Source organism: Bos mutus, chromosome 22 (genome assembly GCF_027580195.1).
Source record: "Bos mutus isolate GX-2022 chromosome 22, NWIPB_WYAK_1.1, whole genome shotgun sequence".
Classification (NCBI taxonomy): Eukaryota; Metazoa; Chordata; class Mammalia; order Artiodactyla; family Bovidae; genus Bos; species Bos mutus.
The window spans coordinates 41,112,235-41,128,138 of NC_091638.1; the positions used below are offsets into that span (position 1 = coordinate 41,112,235).

A 15,904-nucleotide genomic window follows, 5' to 3' on the forward strand; every position below is an offset into this window, starting at 1 on the left:
AAACAGAAAATTAACAAGGAAACACAAACTTTAAACGATACAATAGACCAGTTAGACCTAATTGATAGCTATAGGACATTTCATCCCCCCCCCCAAAAAAAAGACTGCTCACTATGGCAATTATTGAAGCTGACTTAGGGTGACATAGAGGCTTATTTCCCTTTACCCTTCTGAGTTCTTAGCTGAGGATCTCTGTAAGAAATGACAGAATAGCAGGACAAAATCAAACAGAAGTTTATTAACATAAAAAATAAAAAGGAAGCAAATTCTAACACAGATTACAACATAGATACACCTTGAAAATAGCTAAATGGAATAAGCCCAGTCACAAAAGAACAAATACTGTGAAAAAAAAAAGAAAGAAAGACGTTTCTGTTGTTGGCACTCAGTCACGTCCGACTCTTTGCCAACCCCGTGGACTGCAGCATGCCAGGCTTCTGTGTCCTTCACCATCTCCCAGAGTTTGCTCAAACTCATGTCCCTTGTGTCGTTGATGCCATCCAACCATCTCATCCTCTGTCACGCCCCTTCTCCTGCCCTCAGTTTTTCCCAGCATCATGGTTTTTTCCCTAATGAGTCAGCTCTTCGCATCAGGTGGCCAGAGTATTGGAGCTGTGATGCTGAAATTGAAAGAAGCGAATTAAATAATATTTTATGATGAGCAATGCATTGTTGAGGTCACTATTTTGTTCTATCCCCTCTGACCAGTTGGAATGGGAAGACAGGGTCTCAGGCCAGTGTTGGCCGTACTTCATGGGAGTCAAGACTTCACCCAAAACTCTGGATCCTCATTCTGTTGCTCTTTCTCCCACTTCTAGTTGCTGTCCTATGTGCTCCAAACCGTTTTGTTCCATTGGTTAGGTGTTTTGAGGCGTTCATTTCCCTGGAGTCCTAAACATCCCCATTATTCCTGTTTTCCAGTGCTATATTGCAGTCAGTCTACACTCTGTCATTCACAATGTTTGCTGCCATTTTGGTGTCTTTGTTGTTTGGTTGCAATCGTCATCGTTTAGGAATAAGACTAACTTTGAGGACTTCTGAAAAGCCTGTGTGGCTTAAGCGTGACTCTGCAGTGCTGTGAGTGCAGGGCCGAACACCTTGCTTGGCAAGCAGCATAATTCACTCCCAGGTAAGATGAGTCCAGGAAGAGTGAAATTCAGCTGGTTCTCTACATTTTCTCTTTTCTAATAGGTTTCAAAATGGCTGTAGTTACCAAGAGATCTTTTCATCTTTGAGATTTATTTCCAGTTCAATAGATTTGTTGAAACTAAGAATTGTCTGTTGAGTGCTAATACTTTAACAGTAAACCATGGATCCCCTTCCATTTACCAAAGATGATTGCTTTCAAATTTATTAAATAAGATGTGTCAAGATAAAATGAATCAACAGAAATTACATTAAATTCTGAAGCATGTTTCTCATGCCGACATCTATTAATATGATACTAGTTAGTATTTTCTGTTCTGTTTAGGGGCCGAATGACTCCTAGAAGCTTTTAAGTCATGGAGCTATAGCTGCAATAATGAAATTGAAATTCAGGGTTGGAACAGACAATGAGTGGGACTTTTCATATTGCCCTGGAGTGTGAACCTAAACAGAAAGGTTGACATCATTTCTGGTGAGATACCCATGTGTGAGAGAGAGCCACTCTCATGGCAGCAGCAGACCCAGACGCACCTGTTGAATCCCACCTCCATGCTCACAAACCTTGTAAGGGGAGAAGTGGTCAGGGGAAGTAGAGAGCAATGAAGAATGCTGAGAGGCTGTTCTCTAAACTCTTTTCTAGAGTGATTATTCCTACCCCTCCTCCACCCCCCACCAAGTGTCATGTGCTCAAAGCCCTGAGCAGGGGCTTGTTTCATCCTTGATGAAAGGATGCTGGCATCTTGTTCCTTGGAGTGATGCTGGCTGAGCAGAACCTGCAGGCTGTGTTGACACTGCTATCCACACAGTGGGGGCACAGTGCAAGCCCAGGCTCTTTAGGGCCATAGGAGGCTTCCCCTTTGCCCTACAGAGATTAGGATTGCACCCGAACATAGGCCAGTGCTTGCTTCTCATCTGCCTATTTCTGAGTAGTGGGTAAGGAAATCGGGAGAGGCTTTTTGCAGGGCAAGGAGAATAATTTTCTTGAGAAGAAGATGGGAGCAACTTTTCTACTCCATCCCAATTTCCCACAGCCCCAGGAGGAAACACACAGATACCTCCCCTGGTTCTTATAAACCCCATGAATATCAGCAGTAGGTGCCACAAGGCTGGTCAGGTAGATTTGTTGTTCCAACTGAGGCACTGGCCTGTGGAGAAAGTGATTGGATCATAAACCACTGGCAAAGTTATAAAGGGAGACATGACCACCCTTTTGTGAGTGGGTTCTCAGAAGCAGATAGAGTGAAGGTGGAACTTGAAGACCTTCAAATCTGTGAATTCTGAAACATGCAGAGACCACCATATTTGCAGAAACTCTCGGCAGATGGACCTGAATGGGGCCAGGGAAACCTGCCCTTCACCTACTGACACAGAACTCTGCCTCCAATCCCAGAGTAGCTGTCAGGAGCTGGGGAGAAGTTGGTAGAGAGCTCTAACTGCTCAAGGTTCCATCTCAAATGTGTGTTAGACAGGACTGGAAATTTTAATCTGAGATTGGATTGTTGAACACACGTTGTACACAAGCGTCTTCTCGGGATGGTCCTCCTCTTTAAGGTTTCAGTACCACATTTACTTTTTTTCTTTGTGGCATTAATCATATTTGAACTTACTATATAACTCCTTTGTGTCTCAGGCTGACCAGAATGCAAGCTCTGTGAAAGTCAGAATTGCTGTGAGGGTGGGAATTCATGACTGCCTCCCCATGTGCCTGGCATGTGACAGACAACCAGTAAATATTTGTTCAATGAGTAACTATGGTTGACTATCTGAAATTTTTATCTTTAAAACCTAAAAAAGACAAGGGTCCTCACTTAGCAAGTAGAATAATGTGATAAATTTTTACACCTGGCAATTCAGTATGGTGGTTAGGAGCATCCGCTTGAATTTTTACACATCTCCACACATGCACACACTCACACGTGGATGCATAGTTGAAATTTATTGTTCCAAAGTGCATGGCTTTGCGAGAGAGGACTAACAGGTGGTTTCAGAATGGAAAAAAAAAAAAAAAAAAAACACACAAAAAACCTTCCCTTTGTCCACCCCAGCACAGTGGCTAAAGATTTCTGTGTAGATTCCAGCCAGGCCAGTGAAACCAGCCTTTCTTGGCTCAGCCCTGTGTCAGAGATGATATTTAATATTCTCCTAAATGTCACAAATTAAACAGGGTTTGGTATCTCAGCAGATGATGAACTTCAGCTTCCCAAGATTTTATTTTTCACCATCTTGTCTTCCTCAGGAGTCTAGGGCAAGTGCATATGCAATTTCTTCAGTCCTTCAATCAATTTTTATGGCCCCTTCTTCTCGGCTTCTCACACATACAGGTTCTCTTACATATATACTTATTTATACATCCTTGTTTCTAATGAATTCCTTTGATAAAGCCTTTTTTAGATTTATTGTTATTTATACAGCAACCAGGGCATCACTGAGGCAGTTTGTCTACTTGTTTACTTCCTGAAAGTGTTTAGAAAATGACTTAAGTTGACTAATAAAGTGTAGTGAGTTAGTAAGATTAAGTGCTTTAAAAATAAGAGCAAACAAGCAAGAGTCAAAAAGAAAATAAGGAAAATAAGATGGAGCCAAAAGTGAAAGTAGGGCATGAAATAGATACCAAATGTCCATAAAGTTGTCAGAGATGGGTTACAGAGTTGGCCCTGAACTCTCTGGCACCAACCTAAGGAAGGAGAGAGAGATGCTGTCCTTGAGGAAGAAAAAGGCTGATTGTTCAGGAAGTGCAGAAACGTGACCAACAACAGGGATAAGATGTAGTTTCTGTGGCTCTTTCCTTACGGAAGTGATGCCAGAACTTGTAATGGAGAGCATCCTCAGCATATCCTTACAGTGCCGCTCGCCATCTCCACCACCCCTGCCCATGTGTGCCTGGACCGGGCACGACCACTTCTCTACTTCCTCGTTTACACCTCCCAACCACTTCCCTCCTCTGCCCTTCAACCTAACATCACACAGCACCTGGCATGGGCTCCTTAACATAGATATTAGACCACATTATTCCCTGCCTGTAAGATTTTCAGTGGCTGTTTCTTTCAATTAGAATAGCATCTCGAGTCTTCACTTAGGCCTCCTGGGTTTCTGGCCCTTGCCTCAGTGAGCTGTTTCAGCCACTGGGGTTTTGCACCAGCCTTGTCTTCACCAGGAATGAGCTTCCCTCTGACCCTCTCATGCATGCCTCCCTGGTTCTCATCTGCTCTGCTCCAGTCCCCATGTCGTCACCTCCTCACAGAGGCCTTCCCTGACCCCACTACAGAACTCAAACCATGGAAAGCAATGATCAGTGGTGATTAAAGAGGGTCTCTTCCTGTCCCGTGACCAGCATCATTGAACATACAGGGAGGAGAAAGACTCTACCTGATAGTGGGTCTAATATTTTGTGTACCCTCTTCCAGTGCAGAGCCATTTATACTTGTTGAAACTGCCAGTGAATTTGGGACAGGGAGTTGGAGAACTGGTTTTTAGTCCTATCTGGGGATTCTAGTCAAGTGAGTTCATCTTTTTTTTTTCCTAATCTAAAAATAAAGATAGCTTCCTGGACTAAATCAAGATGATGTGTAAGTCAGAAGAATGAATGGATTTGGCTGTGAAAGCATGGCATAATAATGCCACTTTTTTCTTTGTCATTATCCTGACACTTTGAGGCTAACCAAGGGCTTGGGATTGGATAAGGGGCGCCATTTAATTGTGGCCCAAAGTTCATAAAACTGAAGCTTAAACCAAATTAATTTCTGGATTTCTATGTGAATATCACATAACAATTGGAATAACCCCAAGCCCACTTTTAAACTACTCAATTAAGAATGGCATTAAAATAATACCCAGGATTTAAAATAAACCTGCAAAATGATGAGAATTTGACATTTTATGAGCCTTTTTATTTTTTTTCCCTGTAAGATGTGTTTAAAAAAATTATTTTCTACTGTCTTTAGTGCCTGGGAAGAATATGTGAGTGAGCAATCCTGGGGTTCATTCATGGCTGAGAGTTGCTTTGCCACAGTGATTGCTAAATCCTCCCGGGGTTTAGATTAGTCTAAACCAGCGGTCTGGATGCTCCACTCTCATTAATTGTAATGGGAGTTACTGTGTACATCTCTCTCCTTCACACGCAGAACTGAAAAATAACCCCCTCATACCACCTTTGTGTCTTGCTCTTTGAAATAATTTTAATGGATTTTTTTTTTTTTAAGTGTAGCATCTCTGTACAAACCTCAGGGCAATAAGATTGCTACCAATTTGCTGATTAGCAATAGTCCTTCGTTTTGCAGTGTTCAACCTATATATGCTGGAGTGATTTGGGCCCAGAACTGACTGACTCACTTTATTTCCAATGAAACTACTCTTTGCCCCCTTTTCTTTCTTTTCTTCATGTCTTTTTTTCCTTTTTACATCTCAGTGTCCTGAATATAATAATAAGTACACAGTAGGTATTCAGTACTCATGGAGCTCTGAAACTACTAAAATGTTACTGAGAAAAGAGGTTAACCTATATTCAAAGCATTCAGTATTCTCATTGCAGTCTTTTAGTAACCAGCTAATGAATTGCTTGGCTAAATAAATGTTTTGTTTAAATTATGTCTCTGTAAAAAGCAATCTAGTTTATATCAGGTGTAACAGATTTTTAAATCTTGCATTTATTTTTTCTAATTGTAAGAATATCTTTCCATTATAGAAAATAAAAACTATCCATAATCTCATTACCCACAAACACTGTCTTCCAAAATTGCAGTTTATTTCTATCTAATTTTTTTCCTATTTTTTGTGTTTCTTTAGGAAAGATAAATATTTTATAACCTGATTTTTAAGCTACTATTGACATTTTCTGATGTTTTAATAACACTGAGATTTTTATTAATGAGTTTCTAGTGTACCATATGGATCTACTATAATATTCACTATTCAAACCACATGTAAGGAATATTTTAGTGAAAGGTCTTTGGTCACATTCCTGATAAATTTCTTAAACTGGAATCATTTGATAAAATGTTATGCAGTATTTAAGCTGACAAATATCCCCAAATTTGTTTTTTACCAGCAACACATGAAAATATACATCTCATGATAGTCTCTTCAACTTTGAAAGTTTAAGATGTAGGGGCTTCTCTTAACCTTTGCCAATGTGATAGATTTTACACATGTCATTGTTTTCCATTTAAATTACTTAATTGATAATATGATGAACTTTTCAGTGTGTTTATGAATTATTTTTAATGACTTAATTATTAGTGTCCTATTTGTGTATTTATTAAAACTCAGAGAGCTTCTAGGAATTAGCCCTCTCCCTGTTTTATTTGTTGCAAATATTATTCCTACTTTGACTCATCCTCTTCAGTTGCTTATGATAATTACATACAGAAATTTCAGTTTTGTTGTAGTTAAGCTTGTCAACTTTATCATTTGTGAGATTTTCCAGTTCTTTTAAGCTTACAACGCATTTCTATGCAGAGATCAGTTAAATATTTATTTTCTGCATTTTTAAAAAAATATTCTTTTTCTTTTTTAGTCTACTAACACCAAGAATTTCATAGTACTTCATAGGCATGCTTTAAAAATTCACTTTATCTTCCTGGCAGCCCTTTGAAGGAGGTAGAGATTGCTATTCCCAAGTTATCAGTGAAGAGACTGGGGGTGGGGCACTGCATCAGATAGCCTGTTTCCAGAAGCAGACCTGTGCTTTTTCATTCTACAAAAAACAATACGAATGGTCCCTGACTGAAGATGGTTCAGCTTATGAGTTTTGGGCTTTAATACGGTACAAAAGTGATACACATTCAGTAGAAACCGTATTTAGAATTCTCAGTGTGGTCTTTTCCCAGACTAACAAAACGCTCTATCATGTTGCTGGGTGCTGGCAGCCGCCACAGCTCCCAGTCAGCCACACAGTCAGAAGGATTAGCAACCGATACTCTTCAACCCAGACCATCATTCCTTTTTTCACTTTCAGTTCACTATTCAATAAATTACATGAGATAGTCAACGCTTTATTATAAAGTAGGCTTTGAGTTAGATGATTTTTCCTAAATGTAGGATTTCATCAAGGTCCTTCATGAGAGTTTGACAAAACTGTAAAATATTGCCACTCTGCAAAGCAATATTTTTGTTTGTTTTGGAAAATATGCTTATCATAAAAATATTGTTTATGTTACCATGATGTGGATTTATTGTTTGAATCATTAGATAGTATTTTCTCAGTTCTAATTTCTACTTAAATATCAATAGATAGAATCCACATGAACACAAGCTCTTTGGTGTTATCAATCTTTTCACCAGTTTTACGGGGTATGAAGACTGAAAGTTTTGTGGAGGGCTCCTCAGCAGCCACTCCTTTGCCTCAGCTCCAGTTTCTCCTATTGTCCTCACTATTGCTGCTTTAATTTCACAAAGCTCATCTCCTAAGGGCATAGGTGATTTGGAACACAGAAATAGTAGCCGTAGGGCTGAGGGAGTGTAAGCTTTAGCTCATGCCTTTGTGTGAATCCTAGCTCAGTTCCCCATGGGTAGGATTCTTAACCCAGAAGTTATTTCAGCTGTCTTCGCTTTAGTTATCTCATGCTTAAGGTGGGGTAATGGTATCTGCCTCATGGGGTTGCTCTGAACATCACGTGAGCTAACACAGGTAATATGCTTAAATGGTCCATTGAACATATATGTGTGTGTGCGCAGTCGTGTCCAACTCTTTGCTACCCCATGGACTGTATAGCCTGCCAGGCTCCTATGCCCATGGAATTTTCCAAGCAAGAATTCTGGAGTGAGTTTGCCATTTCCTACTCTAGCCCTGGACTGTATGAAGGGTCAGATATTAGCTATTTTGTTAGGTTTCTAAGGAGTTACCAGAGTTCTAGAAGACTGAAATGTGATATATACTATTCCACAGGGTTCTTAAAGTTTTCCTTTTCCTCTTTCTGAATATTATTAAAGCCTGAACCTCCCTTTCTAGTCTATTTTCCTTAGCAGGACAGGGTCTATAAAAGTGGACTTTTTTTCTTAATTGTGTGGTTAGTTCCTTTTGGGGTGGGGTTGCTACCAGAATGCCTTTTCTTCCTGCAAATCCATAAGTACTAAAGCTATCACCCTCCTCCCCCATGGAATTCCCTTGGTTGTGATTCACATCCTGTAAACATATAGATTTTCCTTCCTCTCTTGGCCACCATATCAAGTATTGCTGTTTCTACTTGGTACCTATAAACAGGGACAGGACCTCCTGTGCATGCAGGAGGCTCTGCAGCCTTCCTGCCTGCTGTAATCAAAGCTGCCTCCCACTCCAGAGCACACGGTTGTCTTTCTCTATGGCTCTAACTCACACTAGAATCATAGTACCTTTGCCTAATAACATGTTTCTCAAGCCACAGTCCTGTGCTCCGAGGACAGGGTTTTTTCTCCAGGCACCAGTGGTTGATCTGTTCATCTGTAGCACCCACTCTCTCGTCCACCTTGTTTTATCTTCTCTTCAGTCATCCCCAGTTCCCTCTGGGGGATGTGGCAACAGCTGCATTCCTGCCAGGCGGCCTCTGTTCATATGCCCTTCTGTCAGATTAAGGCTGGTCTTCCCACAAGGGACTCCTCATGGAAACACCAAAGACTAGTGTCAATGCAGGAGGCAGAGGGAGACTCCTCAGGGTCTACTGATGCCTGTGGCATCTCTGGGTGTCTGTCCAAATGCATCCAGATGGTCTCCTTTTCCACTGAGGGATTGAGGAAGATTCCCCTCTCACTGGCTTCCAGCGACATAACTGACTCTAGAAATAAAATGTCTGTGATAAAGACTGGAGGATATTTAAACTCCAAAGAGAATCTTAGCTATTCTAAACTGAAAACATTTGTCTTTTTTTTCTTTTTTATTGTGCTAGGAAAATCATTTTGTGAATTAAATATTTTGGACTTCACTTATTTGAACCATGCTTTCTGCCAATAGAGATAGGAGCTGACTTACAAAAACAGTTGCAGCATAACAGATTTATTTTGATAGTAAGTGAGAAATTGGGGCAGCAGGGAAATATTTGGGAATGTAATTTTCAAAATAAAAATGAATGAGGATTTTAAAATTTTAAACTTAAAGTTGGGGGGAAAAAAAACAATTTCATGATCACCTGTTTCTCTCTAATCAAAATTCATGAACTTTGCCTTCTTGGTAACACCCACAGTGTTTCTCAGCATTGAGACTTTCCCTTTTTCCAAACCATCCAACAGAAACATGCTGTAGCCATAAAGACACTTTACTCCTATAATGCAGCCTGTCTCTCCCAAGAATAACCTATAAAACCATACCCACCATTGCTGCAGAAAATCCAAATCAATTCAGTGATAACAACATACTTTCCTTGCTCGCATTTTCTTCTTTCCTCATGATACATGATCAAGTCGAGGTCAATTCATTGCAATTGGTTATTAAATCCTCTTAATATCTTCTATAAGATGTCCCTACCTCCTCCCTTGGTTCTTGGTGTCACTAAATCATTTAAAGACTGCAGGCCAGTTGTCCCATGTAATATTTTACTTTCTTGATCCATCTGATAATTTTCTCATCATTCAGATGAGGTCAAACATTTCTGGCAAGGACACCAAATGGGTGATGTTTCCTATTTACCACTGTATCATACCTGGGCACATCATATCTGGCCAGTTGAATTACTTACTGTTGGTACCACCAGACTTGACCGCTTGGGTAGATGATGACTCTCATATTGTAAAAAACCAAAACAAAACACATCTTTAAAGTTCTTAATATTTAGTGGGATAATGGTGCCGACTACCACTAAAATAAAAAGATAGAGCTGAATTTATGTAAGGAAGAGCTGTACTAGTTAACTACAGTCTCTCTGAGCTGATTAAACTAGGGAGTGTGGAGTGAGGGATTGGTAGATTTTTATAGCTGTAAATGGATTGATAAGGTATTTGGAAGCATGTTTACTTAAGTGAGAGAGAAGTTGAGTTGATTAGTTGGTACTTGGAGGTATGTGAGTCTGTTTTTGAGTGTCTGACTTCCATCAACAAAAGCCTGTAACTGGTTGACTATCAAAAGAGGGTCATTTGAATAGGCTTCAGTCTGATTCTTGAAGCTGCTTGTTACCATGGCTACAAAACAAGCTGTTTTTTCCTAGGCTTATGGCAACATGAACTCAAATCTGAATATCTTTTCCCAATAATTTTCTTTTAGTAATTTAGTTTTAGCATTCATAGATAATCTTCATGTGAGCCATAATATGGGACTTAACAAGGTGTTGACTATCTAATTCTATCATTTTTTATACATTTATTTTCTAGCATTTTTATTGGGAAGGTCCCCTGGAAAAGGGAACAGGCTACCCACTCCAGTATTCTGGAGAATGCCATGGACTGTATAGTTCAAGGGGTCGCAAAGAGTCAGACATGACTGAGCAACTTTCAGATAGGTATACATAACATTTTTCTGCAAGGAAGAACTTGACTCTCTTTGTTTTGCTTTGTTTTTTTTTTTTTTTACCTTTGTCTCTGCTCACCTAGTCAACTCAAGTTTTTTAAAATTTAAGATGTTATAATCCATAGTTTATGTGATTTCAATGTACAAATTAACTCCATTTTGTAGCAGATACCCCCGATACAACTTCTTGTACCCTTTTAACATACCTCATTCAGTCTTTGAGCAATTCCTTATTTTCTGGCACAAAATGTTTCAAGTTCATATTATACTTTCCCTGCTCCAGACCTGGAATTAGCAGTTTCCAAGCACTGTAGCTCATTTCAGTAGAAAATGATATTTGGAAACTAAGATCTCGATGCTGAATGTGTCACTGCTACTGGGATAATGTTGTTTGTAGGCCCTTTTTTGGAAAGGATTAGAAAATATGTATGTGTATATGTATATAATCTAAATTATGGGTTCATACTGATATCATCTTTAAAATCCAGCACTATGGGGGGAGATCCATTCTCACATTCTTCTATTTCATATTTGTATCCCTCTTTCTTTCTTTCTTTACAATCCCACAGTACACTCAAAATAATTTCAGTTACAACACCAACATTTGTAAACTTCTGAAAATAAGATGAGTGGTCTGAGTTGAAAGTATCTTCAGAGATACCTTAGATTTTGTTCTAGTTACAGCTTGAATGGCTCAAAACACATGAAGAAATGCTAGTTTGCTCAGAAAAAGGTATTCTGAAGGGTGATAGTCATTTCAGTAAAGCTCAGTACTGACAGAATTGTGGTAGTGCTAGTAATTATAATTAGCATTTACTGAAAGATTAAGTGGTCTTCGCTGGTAGCTCAGACAGTAAAGAATCTGCCTAAAATGCCAGAGACCCAGGTTTGATCCCTGGGTTGGGAAGATCTCCTGGAGAAGGAAATGGAAACTCACTCTGAAATTCTTGCCTGGAGAATTCCATTGACAGAAGAGCCTGGTGGGCTCCAGTTCAGGGGTTACAGAGACTTAATCCATCACTGTTGTAAGTACTTTGAATGTTTTCTCTGTTAATGCTCATAAAAAATGCTAGTTTTTAATGTTACTACTAGTTTCTTTTTTTAAAGGTTTTTTTTTATGTGAACCATTAAAGTCTTTATTGAACTTGTTACAATATTGCTTCTGTTTTATGTTTTGGTTTTCTGACCCTGGGCATTTGTGATCTTAACTCCCTGACCAGGAATCAAACCCACACGCCCTACATTGGAAGGCAAAGTCTTAACCACTGGACCACCAGGGAAGTCCCTACTACTATCTCTTATTTCACTGTTGAAAGTTCTTTTGTAAAGTCACATGATATTAACAGGCAGATATGGGACTACAACCCACATTGTCTGAAAAGAGCTCAGATTCTTAACTTCTATGTTGTATATGCACTTTATAATTAATAAAAATGCAAACTTTAATCTCCCTGTTGGAACACTTTTCATCTCTTATGGGAATTACTTCTTGTTTTGTCTTTCACATTAGAAGTATAAGATCTGAGACGTTAGAGATCATCCTTATATCATTTACAGTTGAATCCACAGCATATATACAGTACGTGCTACGTAAATGCTCTCATTGAATTTTTAATAATGCAGTATCATCATGATTTCCATGTGCCCAGACATTGTGCGAAAACTTTACATTTATTATTTTGAATTCTTAGAGCAGTCATTCTGGTTAGGTATCATTATCCCTATTGTGAGATAAGCAGATTCAGAAAGGTAGTGTGATTGCCCGAAGCATTTCATCTAGTAAATACTAGGGTTGGCACTTGAACCAGATATTCTTGTGTTAGAAGCCTGGTCTTTATTGTCTCCCATGGCATTTCTTTTTTGAATGAAATTCTGCCCAGTCCAGTTCTTTGGTACTGATCCTAGTGGAAGGGTAGGTATTTGACTGACTTTACAACACATGACAGAGATAAAGGCCAAAAAAGGTGCCATTATACTGAGCAGATAACTCTATTCAAATTCAAGGTGTAAAAATAAAATGTGAAAGAGGTAAGAATTCCTAAGGGTCCCAAAATCCCTGCAAGGAGAACAAAAACGAAGCATGGCTGTTTTAACCAAACTCTTGTAGAAACTTAATGACGATTGGACTATTCTGGGCTTACAGAATATGTGAAATTGGATTTGAATTTCAGATGCCCATAATTTCAAATTGCCCATAAATTCTAGCCTTACTGTGCTTGGTTTTCAGTGCTGACTCAGTCTTTCCCTCTCACTAAGAAGACGCCCTGCTCAGGCCTCCGATTTCCCTTCCTACCCTAGGTTTCCTGCATTCTTCATTCCTGACTTTGGTTTTGTGAGTTTCACAGTAGTTCGCTATCAGAGCTGTCATTGTATTGACTGTCAGGAGACAAAGGTGTAAAGGACGGGTAATAAGAACACTGGTGACTCTGGGAATGAGTTTTCTTGGTGGTCAGCCTCACAAAGCTATAGCCTGAAATTGTTGAGATTTATCTCTCTCATTGGCATGTCTGTAAGTGGTAATGATGATAAGGATTGAATTAGTAGTTCTCCGAACCAGGCACATGCAGTACTCAGAGCAAGAAGAATCTGTCAGAAAATGTAAACAAATATCATGTCTTCTTTATCTCCATTTCCAAAGGAAAACCTTATCCATAATGTTTAAAGGGCTCACTGGACAGTTATCTCTGAAATTGAAACTTATTATTGTCAACAGAGGATGAAAGATAGTTCTGAATTAGTAAGACAGCCACAGAAAAGTCATCTGAAGGTGATAGGAAAACATAAATGGTTTTAGAGGGCTAGTTAAAGTGGACATGCTTTTTAAGTCACCTGTCACTTACAAAGGGCAAAATAGCTGATGCAGTTACATTTCATTGGAAGTTCTAAGCAGTACTCCAGGGCAATACACAAATATTACCAGTCTTTTTACAAATTCCATTTGAAATATGATAGGAGGAAGCAATATACTGACCGTATCTGATCATGGATCTGAGATCAAATGAACAGAAATGTGAATCCCAGTGCAGGCATTCTTATCTATGTGACTTTGGACAACTTAGTTATCCTCTCTGAGAATCAACCTCTACTTCTGTAAAAGGAATGGATTGAAAATTATGGGAAACAGGTCACAGAGTCCAAAGGGAAAGCTGAACAGTAGCGGGGTGGCTCTGGACGTCTTGGTTGCAGAAATGACAGTCTCCTCAGGATGGTGCCATTGAAATGATGCAGCCATGCATGTCCTAGGATCACTCAAATGCCAAGAGTCAGGTTCCCAGAGCAGGCCATCTGTTTGGCCTGGCCTGAGTCTCTTGCCTGGGGCAGGTGAGGTGTTTTGTTGGACTGCCTACCATAACTGCATGCTATGAGTGAGGACAGGTATCCTGAGAGGATTTGGGTGGGAATAGAAGCTTTGTTGGTGGATACACAGATGTCTGCTCTGTGGGTTTATTGAGGAGAAGTTGAACCAGAGATATGTGTTTGTGTGTATGTGTGTATGTGCATGAGGGCATATTCTATGAAAATTATCCATGTCTGCTTTCTGAACCAGGTGTAGAATTAAGATTTTTTTTTAAATCAAGCACACAGAATTTAGACAGATGACAACTGTGCTTTATAGTTGTCTGTTTCAGAAGCTAAACTTCGTTTCCATGAGCCATTACTCCAAAGATTGTTGGAATTCTTCTTTGAACTTTTAGGACACACAAAAAAAGCCCTTATAATTATTTTCCAAATCTTATGTAAGAGGAATAGTATTTGAGCTAACTCAGGGAGCAGAGTGGTTGGTGTGTTGAGGTACATTTTAGTACCACTGAGATGATCATTAGGATTATGTCTATATAGTTATATTTTTGTTTACATATTTTCTAAAATCATGATACATATTAAAGTAGAAAACTCAAATGTAATTTCTCAATAAATCAATGTCGATATTCATCTACTTCTTCAAAGTTTCTTCCTGAGATTCACAATTGTGATTTATGTATACATCATTATTCAGTACGGAGAAGGCAATGGCAACCCATTCCAGTACTCTTGCCTGGAAAATCCCATGGACAGAGGAGCCTGGTAGGCTGCAGTCCATGGGGTCGAGAAGAGTCGGACATGACTGAGCGACTTCACTTTCATGTATTGGAGAAGGAAATGGCAACCCACTCCAGTGTTCTTGCCTGGAGAATCCCACGGACTGGGGATCCTGGTGGGCTGCCGTCTATGGGGTCGCCCAGAGTTGGACACAACTGAAGAGACTTGGCAGCAGCAGCATTATTCAGTAATAAAATTTACTTCTGTAACTGCAGTGGCAGGGAGTTTAATTTGCCTACCATTATGGGTTATTTTGAAGTAGTCAAAATTAATTGATAAACTTAGTCAAACTCATAACCCAGAGACATTATTTCCTGTAGTCCTTCTTTATGGTAGGATGTGTCTCTTCGTAGATGGTGATACTCTAGAGTATCCTTTGTCCCTTCACATTCACTACTGTCTTTGACAGGGTTCTTCTAGTTTCACTTCCTAATTTCAAAAGCCCATCTGTTTTTCTGATTTCCAATGCTAGTGCCTGAAATCAAGCTCTCAGTATTTCTCATCTAAACTTTTATTTACCTTCTCTTCAGGTTGTTCTCTCTGTCATAGTCAGAGAACGCTTTACAAAACTCAAATCTAATTACAGGATCCCTCACTTCATCCCCAGGAAAAATCCTTTGACAGCTTCTTTTACACTCAAGACAAAGACTTTTTGTTTATAAGCAGGGTTGATTTACAATGTTGTATTAGTTTCTGGTGTACAGCAAAGTGATTGTTATACATCTATATATCTGTATATTTTTCAGATTCTTTTCCATTATAGGTCACTGAACAATGGCAACCCACTCCAGTATTCTTGCCTGAATGATTTCACAGACAGAGTAGCCTGGCGGGCTACAGTCCATGGAGTCCCCAAGAGTCGAACGTGACTGAGCACGCATGCACACAATATTGAATATAGTTCCCTTTGCTATTCAGTAGAAGCTTGTTGTTTATCTGTTTTATGTGTAGTAGTTTGTATCTGCTAATCCCAAACTCCTAATTTATCCCTGTTCCCTTTTCCTCTTTGGTAACCATAGGTTATTATTTTCTTTTTGATGGCTTTGAGTCTTTTTTCTGTTTTGTAAATAAGTTCCTTTGCATAATTTGTTAGATTCACATATAAAGTGACATCATATTTATCTTTGTTTCATTTACTTAGTATGATAATCTCTAGGTTCAGTCTTGTTGCTGCAAATGACATTATTTCATTCTTTTTTATGATTGAGTAGTTTTGTGTGTGTATCTGTGTGTGTATGTATATATGTGTGTGTGTGTATCACATCTTTATCC

At 39.2% G+C, this 15,904-nt stretch overlaps 1 protein-coding gene across 1 annotated transcript in view; it reads left to right on the forward strand.

Moving 5' to 3' along the window:
* FHIT (fragile histidine triad diadenosine triphosphatase) overlaps positions 1 to 15,904 on the forward strand; it is an 857,033-nt gene that overhangs the window by 44,443 nt on the left and 796,686 nt on the right. The window lies entirely within an intron of this gene.